This window comes from Dendrobates tinctorius, unplaced genomic scaffold (genome assembly GCF_039654945.1).
Source record: "Dendrobates tinctorius isolate UK_male_01 unplaced genomic scaffold, ASM3965494v1 ptg000203l, whole genome shotgun sequence".
In the NCBI taxonomy this organism is placed as follows: domain Eukaryota; kingdom Metazoa; phylum Chordata; class Amphibia; order Anura; family Dendrobatidae; genus Dendrobates; species Dendrobates tinctorius.
Window position 1 is genome coordinate 17,409,090 of NW_027361870.1, and position 8,813 is coordinate 17,417,902.

Consider the following 8,813-nt stretch of genomic DNA (forward strand, 5'->3'; position numbering starts at 1 on the left):
TGAATAAGGGCAGACAAGGACTGGGTCCCAACCACTGGACACCAGTCAGGGGAAGCCTTCAAATACAATTTCCAGCTCAGGAGAGGGAGGCCACACCCCAGTTTGCACATAATGCAAAAATACAAAGAAAAAAATATGGCTTTTTTAGCCATGTGACCATGCATTTACATGCATTTATATGCTGCATGTGTACCAACTCAAACCAAGCTCAATTTTTGTGTTTTTTCTTTTTTTAGCATGAATACATTACAGTGTTACAAGGAGGGGATGTGACTGAAGCACAGGGCGGCTTAGGCCTCTTTCACACTTCCGTTTTTTACAATCAGTCAAAATCCGCCAGGTTTTGAAAAAAACGGATCCGCAATTTTTTTTTGCGGATCCGTTTTTTTCCCCATTGACTTTCATTATTGGCGGATTTTGACGGATTGCCGTCCGTTGCATCCGTTTTTGTGTGGATCCGCCATAATGTTGCTGTCCGTCAACATCCTCAAAGACTTCCAAACGGAGCTTGCAACGTTTTTTTCACCGGCGGATCCTCCAGACACTGATTCAACCCGAAATTCTGTCTGGGTGCCGGACACAAAAAAAAAAATTCTCTCTCTCTCTCTCTCATTCTCTCTCTCTCTCCCTCTCTCTCTCTCTCCTTCCCGGCCAGCGGTTCCTTTAAATTTCCTCATTTTGCGGATCCGTCAAAAAACGGATCCTGTGGCATCCGTTCACATCAGTTAAGAACGGATCCGCTTATCCGCCTTTTTGGCGGATTTTAACTGACACAAAAAACTGAAGTGTGAAAGAGGCCTAACCGACTACATGGGCTGAAATATTACATATCATGTTAGAAAGACACACACACATTCATGTGTAACGTGGAGTGAGTGGCGGCCGTGGGCGAGGCACTCGTCTAGGGCCCGTTACATGAAAGTGTGGGTTCTGGCTGGGTGTGTGGACTTGTGCAGTGCCATGAGGAAGACCACCATTCAAAAATTGACTCTACTGAACGGTAACTAGATCAGAGCTATATACAAGTGACAGCGGTATAAAGTCTTATTGACGTTTCCTTTACAGTATGCAGCATTTTCCACATCGTATCTTTCCTCTGCAGTCTACTTGTCATGATATGTGACTGGTCCTGCATGGCGCGACACAACGATCGGTTGGTCAACAAACAACTGGACAAACAAGGGGACACCGGGAACACAATTACGACGGTGGGCACTGCTATAGGGAACGGGGAAAGGGACACATCTTGCACTCTGCTGCGGAAGAGTCCTGGACTGACCTGATGTCCCTATATGGCTTCTTTCAAACTGTCGCCGAGCAAGATACCTTGTCCCTCTCTTACCCTGCACCTATCCCTCACTAGGGAATTGGTAAGTGTGGACACTGGTCCCACCGCTGCACTAATAAAACACCAAGGGGAGATATGACAGATGGGATTAAAAAGAAAAACACTTTGCTTTCTCTGCTGCCAATGTACTGTGCAGCAGAGTAAGGCTCCTGAACTCAGCTTTCAGCAGAATCACCACTGCTCCACATAAGCAGAACCACCACTGCACCAGGTAGCTCCAGTCTTCACCATAGTTGGTATCCAATTAGGACCTGTCATAACCAACCGTCAGCTGATGCACCAAGTGACCTTATATAGGAAGGTGGGAGTGGTCACCACCAGCACACGCAGACTAACTAAATATTATTATTATTATTATTATTATTTATTGTTATAGCGCCATTTATTCCATGGCGCTTTACATGTGAGGGGGGTATACATAAAAACAAGTACAATAATCTTAAACAATACAAGTCATAACTGGTACAGGAGGAGAGAGGACCCTGCCCGCGAGGGCTCACAATCTTCAAGGGATGGGTGATAATACAGTAGGCGAGGGTAGAGCTGGTCGTGCAGCGGTTTGGTCGATCGGTGGTTACTGCAGGTTATAGGCTTGTCGGAAGAGGTGGGTCTTCAGGCTCTTTTTGAAGGTTTCGATGGTAGGTGAGAGTCTGATATGTTGTGGTAGAGAGTTCCAGAGTAGGGGTGATGCGCGAGAGAAATCTTGTATGCGATTGTGGGAAGAGGAGATAAGAGGGGAGTAGAGAAGGAGATCTTGTGAGGATCGGAGGTTGCGTGCAGGAAAGTACCGGGAGACGAGGTCACAGATGTATGGAGGAGACAAGTTGTGGATGGCTTTGTATGTCATGGTTAGGGTTTTGTAATGGAGTCTCTGGGCAATTGGGAGCCAGTGAAGGGATTGACAGAGGGGAGAAGCTGGGGAATAGCGGGGGGACAGGTGGATTAGTTGGGCAGCAGAGTTTAGAATAGATTGGAGGGGTGCGAGAGTGTTTGAGGGGAGGCCGCAGAGCATGAGGTTGCAGTAGTCAAGGCGAGAGATGATGAGGGCATGGACTAGGGTTTTTGCAGATTCTTGGGTGAGGAATGAACGGATGCGTGAAATATTTTTGAGTTGAAGTCGGCAGGAAGTGGAAAGGGTTTGGATATGTGGTTTGAAGGAGAGATCAGCATCAAGGATTACTCCGAGGCAGCGGGCTTGTGGGACTGGGGAGAGTGGGCAGTCATTTACTGTAATTGATAGGTTCGTAGGGGGGGTCACGTGAGATGGGGGAAAGATGATGAATTCTGTTTTGTCCATGTTGAGTTTCAGATATCTAGTGGAGAAGAAGGATGAAATAGTGGACAGACATTGAGGGATTCTGGTTAGTAGGGAGGTGATATCTGGTCCAGAGATGTAGATCTGTGTGTCATCAGCATAAAGATGATACTGAAAGCCATGAGATTCTATGAGCTGTCCCAGGCCAAAGGTGTAAATAGAGAACAGCAGGGGCCCTAGGACTGAACCTTGTGGGACTCCGACAGATAGGGGGCGAGGTGAGGAGGTGGTGTGTGAGTGGGAGACGCTGAATGTCCGGTCTGTTAGGTATGATGAGATCCAGGAGAGGGCCAAGTCTGTGATGCCGAGGGATGAGAGGGTCTGTAATAATAGGGAATGGTCCACTGTGTCAAAGGCAGCCGACAGGTCCAGGAGGAGGAGGACAGAGTAGTGTCGCTTGCTCTTGGCAGTTAAGAGGTCATTGGTGACCTTAGTAAGGGCAGTTTCAGTGGAGTGGTGTGACCGGAAGCCAGATTGTAAGCGGTCGAAGAGGGAGCAAGAAGAGAGATGGGAGGACAGTTCAAGGTAGACGTGTTGTTCCAGTAGCTTGGAGGCGTATGGGAGAAGTGATATAGGGCGATAGCTAGATACAGAGGATGGGTCAAGAGAGGGCTTTTTGAGGATAGGTGTGATGGAGGCATGTTTAAAGCTTGAGGGGAAAACACCAGTTGTTAGTGATAGGTTGAAGAGATGGGTTAGGGTTGGGATGAAGACTGTGGTGAGGTTTGGGATGAAGTGGGATGGGATCGGGTCGAGTGCACAGGTGGTGAGATGTGATCTTGAGAGTAGAGTGGAGAGTCGATCTTCTGTAATGGTGGAGAAGTTGGTTTTGAAGGTGGAGGGCTGGGAAGTCGGGAGGAAGGGCTCTGGGGGTTGTTGACCAAAACTGTCCCTGATGTTATCAATTTTCTGCTTGAAAAATGAGGCAAAGTCTTCAGCTGAAATGAGTGGGGAGGGAGGAGGTGCTGGGGGGCGGAGGAGAGAATTGAAGGTGTTGAATAACTGTTTAGGGTTGTGAGACAGGGAGGATATGAGAGATGAGAAGTAGGTTTGTTTAGCTGTGGCGAGTGTGGTCTTGAAAGTAGTGAGGGACTGTTTGAATGCGATGAAATGCTCGTTGGAGTGGGATCTTTTCCATCTGCGCTCAGCAGCCCTGGAAGCTCGCCTCAGCTCTTTGGTCAGGCTGGTGTGCCAGGGCTGTCTGTTGATTTTGCGAGTTTTGGTATGTGTAAGTGGGGCAGCGGATTCCAAAGCTACAGCTATTGTGGTGTTATATAGAGCGGCAGCGTCATCCGCATTGTGTAAGGAACTTATATCTGTAAGAGGGAGGAGGGATTCGGAGAATGAGTGTAGGTCAAGGTGTTTAAGATTCCTGCGAGGGTGTGAAAGTTTGTGGGGTGGGGATTGTAGACATGGAGTGAAGAGGGAAGAGAATGTGAGCAGGTTGTGGTCAGAGAGAGGAAGAGGTGAGTTAGAGAGGTTAGATAGGGAGCAGAGGCGGGTGAAGATGAGGTCCAGTGTGTGGCCATCTTTGTGGGTGGCTGTAGAAGACCATTGAGTGAGGCCGAAGGAGGAAGTGAGAGATAGAAGTTTAGTGGCAGCTGAGAGGGAAGTGTCAATGGGGATGTTGAAGTCGCCCATGATGATAGTAGGGATGTCCGCGGAAAGGAAATGAAGTAACCAGGTGGTGAAGTGGTCAAAGAAGGTGGTGGCTGGCCCTGGGGGGCGGTAGATGACAGCCAGTTGGAGGTTGGAGGGGGAGTAGATGCGCACAGAGTGCACCTCAAAGGAAGGGAGGGTAACAGAGGGTGGCAGTGGGATTGGGGTGAAGGAGCAGGTATCTGACAGGAGAAAACCAACTCCTCCACCATGTTTGCTGCTGGGGCAGGGGGTGTGAGAAAGGTGGAAGCCGCCATACGAAAGTGCAGCAGGAGAGGCTGTGTCAGAAGGGGTGAGCCAGGTTTCGGTGATGGCAAGGAAGGAGAGTTTGGTAGTAACAAAAAGATCATGGATGTAGGAAAGCTTGTTGCAGACAGAGCGAGCGTTCCACAGAGCTCCTGTTAGTGGGACTGGGGAAGCGGGGGCTGGGTGAATGGGTATAAGGTTGGAGAGGTTACGGAAGGTTGTGATAGAGCGTGGATGGGAGGTAGAAATGACTGTGGGAATGTGGTGAGGAGGACCAGGATTTGGAGAGATATCACCAGCAGTGAGAAGGAGCAGAGAAAGTGTTAGCAGGTGGGAGCAGGAGAGGGCATGAGGGGGCTGTCTGTGTTTGGAGACAGAGGATTGTATGTTAAGGAACAGTTTTGAGGCGGAGGTGAGGTGGATGGGGAGGATTGAAGAAGAGATGAACAGTTCCTTACTAGGAGTAGGGATTAGGGGAATTAGCAGAAAGTGAAGGATTATTGGGGTGAAAGTGAAAACAAACAGAAACATTGTTTACAGTGACTGTGTCCAGTTACCTTCAGTTCCCTTCTGGTTCAATTCTGGTTTTAATTCTTAAATTAATCTTCACACTTCTAGCACACACTTATAGCAATCACAATGCAGACTGAAGTCTATGCAGACTTGTACTCTGCAATATATGTACAACTAAGTGCAGTCAGGTGTGAAGCAGAGAGGAGTGGTCTCTGCTCATCTTGGCCAGACAATTAAGAGTGGACCAGATGTATATGATCAAGCCAGAGTAAACAAGGTCATAAATAACACTGGGGTAAGCTGGGGTTAGCTGAAAGGCATACCATGTGAATGCTAGGTGCAGAGGCAAGTCTATGTGCAAAGCTGGGTGACGCACTGTGTGTCCTTCATAGACAGACAGCAGGAGAGCAGGAGAGCTGGGTGGATGGACATACCATGTGAATGCTAGGTGCAGAGGCAAGTCTATGTGCAAAGCTGGGTGACGCACTGTGTGTCCTTCATAGACAGACAGCAGGAGAGCAGGAGAGCTGGGTGGATGGACATACCTGTCGGAAGAATATGTAGTAAAATATGTAGTAACACCAGCGACCACCAGGGGGAAAAACTAATATTAACCCCCAATGGCCTAAAAGGAATAAAGTTTATATGTGAGCAGCCCAAACTGACACAGATCCAAAAATGGATCGTGACAGTACCCCCTTACAATGAGGGGCCTCTGGACCCTCAACACCCCACCTCACCGGAAAACCACCTACAGTGAGGACGCCTAGATCCATCAGAGTTCACCTCAGCAACCACCTGACTCTCAGGTTCATGGCAAACGTGGGCTGATGGAGGTGACAATGTATGCTCCGGAGGCACCACAAATCTCCAGAGCGCCGACCTGGGGAATGAGTTGAGTATGGGCATTACTGGGGGTAGCTCCAGCTGGTAAGTCCCCGTGCTGAGGATGGCCGACACCCGATATGACCCGATAACCCGAGAACTCCAGACCCCAACAGCACACTTAATCTGGATGTTTTTGGTGGACACCCATACATACTCGTTCACACACAGGTCTGGACCTGAACGTTTATTGTCATGCACACGTTTTCCACAAGATGGCGAACTCTTTAAGGAACTGACAACAGAGACGTCCCCCTGTGTCACCACACTCACACCCTCACAATTCAGAGAGGGAATCACCACCCTCCTCCGACCCCTCCTCCTATGAGGACTCTCAGAGTTGGCTAATGATGATGGTTGAGGCTTGCCCCTACTCCCTGGCAGCACTTCTGCTGCCCCCACTGGAGAAGAAAGGGATGGATGTAGAAAAGCAGCAGAGACAGTAGCCTCCAGGCAACAGCCCTCACACGCCTGATCCCAGCTGACTACTTCCCTAGACCGCCAATCTACTACAGGGTGGTGTCTTTCCAACCAAGGGAGGCCTAAAATGATTGGTGATGGCATACCCCCCAAGACGTAGCATGACAGGGACTCTTCATGATGAGTCCCTATACGCAGATGTATATTTCCTACGACTTGGGTCAACCTCCCCTGGCTCAGTGGGACAGAGTCAATGGCCTGGACACTTAGGGGTTTGGCCAGCATCCTAAACCTCAGGCCATGGGTCTGGACAAAGTGAGCGTCCACCAGATTGACCTTCACTCTACTGTCCACAAACACCGGTATGCCCTCAGGTACCCCGCCAACCACCACTTCTGCTGATATAGTACACTAAGAGGGCAAAATGGAGGAAATATACACTCCCTGGTCACCTCCCTCCACACGACCAGGGGGACGCGGCTTCTTAGGTGGTACAGAAGTTTTGGTGCAAGGCGGGCAGACCCTAAAAAAATGGCCAGTCTACTCACAGCAAAAACATGCCCCCAAACCAAGATGAACCGCAGGCAAAACCGCTGGGGAACCTACTCCTCCCACCTGCCTGGGCTCGTCCACCTGCACCAGTGAGTCCTCCTCCCTAGCAAGGACTACAGGGGGCATATTCGCCAAAGCCGCAAAAAACTTGTCCACCGACTGTAGAGATGGTGAAGTGTCTGGCAGGGAGAAGGCCCAGGATTGGGGATCACCTTTAAGGAGGGATATGATGAATCCCACCCGCTGTTCCACACTCCCTAATGAACGAGGGCAGAGCCTGAAGTGTAGCTTGCAGGCCTCCTGAAAAACCAAAAAATTATCTTTCCCTCCAGAAAACCTGTCTGGGAGAGATAACTTGGGCTCTGGTTGAGCCTGAACCTCAGCTGAGGCCCCAAACCCCACCAACTGCTGCAGCTGCTGCTCCACCACACCACGCTGCACCCCACGCTCCTCAGTGAGGGTCTGAAGCAATTGGACACAGGTCTGCTTTAGGGCCATGGCTCACCAGAAAAAATGGGCAGTTGGTTATAATGTCACGATATGTGACTGGCCCTGCGTGGTGCGACCCGACGATCGGTTGGTCACCAAACAACTGGACAAACAAGGAGACACTGGGGACACAATTACAATGGTGGGCCCTGCTATAGGGAACGGGGAAAGGGACACCTTCAGCACTCTGCTGCGGAAGAGTCCTGGACTAACCTGAACACCCTATATGGCTTTTTTGAAACCGTCGCCGAGCAGGATACCTTGTCCCTCACTTACCCTGCACCTACCCTCCCTAGGGAATTGGTAAGTGTGGACACTGGTCCCACCGCTGCACTAATAAAACACCAAGGGGCGATATGACAGACAGGGTTAAACAAAACAACACTTTGCTTTCTCTGCTGCCAATGCACAGTGCAGCAGAGTAAGGCTCTTGAACTCAGCTTTCTGCAGAATCACCACTGCTCCACATAAGCAGAACCACCACTGCACCAGGTAGCTCCAGTCTTCACCATGGTTGGTATCCAAAAAGGACCTGTCATAACCAACCGTCAGCTGATGCACCAGGTGACCTTATATAGGAAGGTGGGAGTGGTCACCACCAGCACACGCAGACTAATTAAACATGTAGTAACACCAGCGGCCACGGGATGAAAAACTAATATTAACCCCCTATGGCCTGAAAGGAAAAAAGTTTATATGTGAGCAACCCAAACTGACACAGATCCAAAAATGGATCATGACACTACTCAAGGACTCTCTATATCTGCTGTTTCTCCCTACTTTGCCACAACCCAGCTCCAACAAGTCTCCTTTACTTGTTCAGCAGTTTCACATCCTATTTCTTCCACTACTGGTGCCCTGGGACTTCCACTAAGGATCCTTCACTAGTCCTAGTCTCTCAGTCCTGTTTGGGCCCGTTACTTTTCAACATTACAAGCCCAAGGTCTCGTGGCTAGGTGTCTTCTCCTAGGGCTCATCTCTGGAAGGCCACTCCATCTCTCTGTCACTTATCCTCAGAATTTTGCTATCCCCTTCTCTTCAGTCTCTGCTAATTCAGGGTCAACCTCCAATGTGGCACTGCTCACCTTGAACCTTATAGTTCGCTCACTCTGCACTCCAAACTCTTATCTGACTTCCTAGCAGGAAGCAGTCACTTTCCCTTACACTAGCCCCTCCTGCTATGGGCTGCTCCCAACTGTTAACTCCTAACTTACCCTGTAGTCAACTACCTGCATGGCTGACACACTACATTATTACACAATATATACAAAAGACACAGGACACAATTCACAACACAACAAAGCTTCTTCAAGGGGGAAACGCAGTAAGCTGGTCCATAACCTTAAACACACCAGCACATACATAACACACATACAGGCACACTGT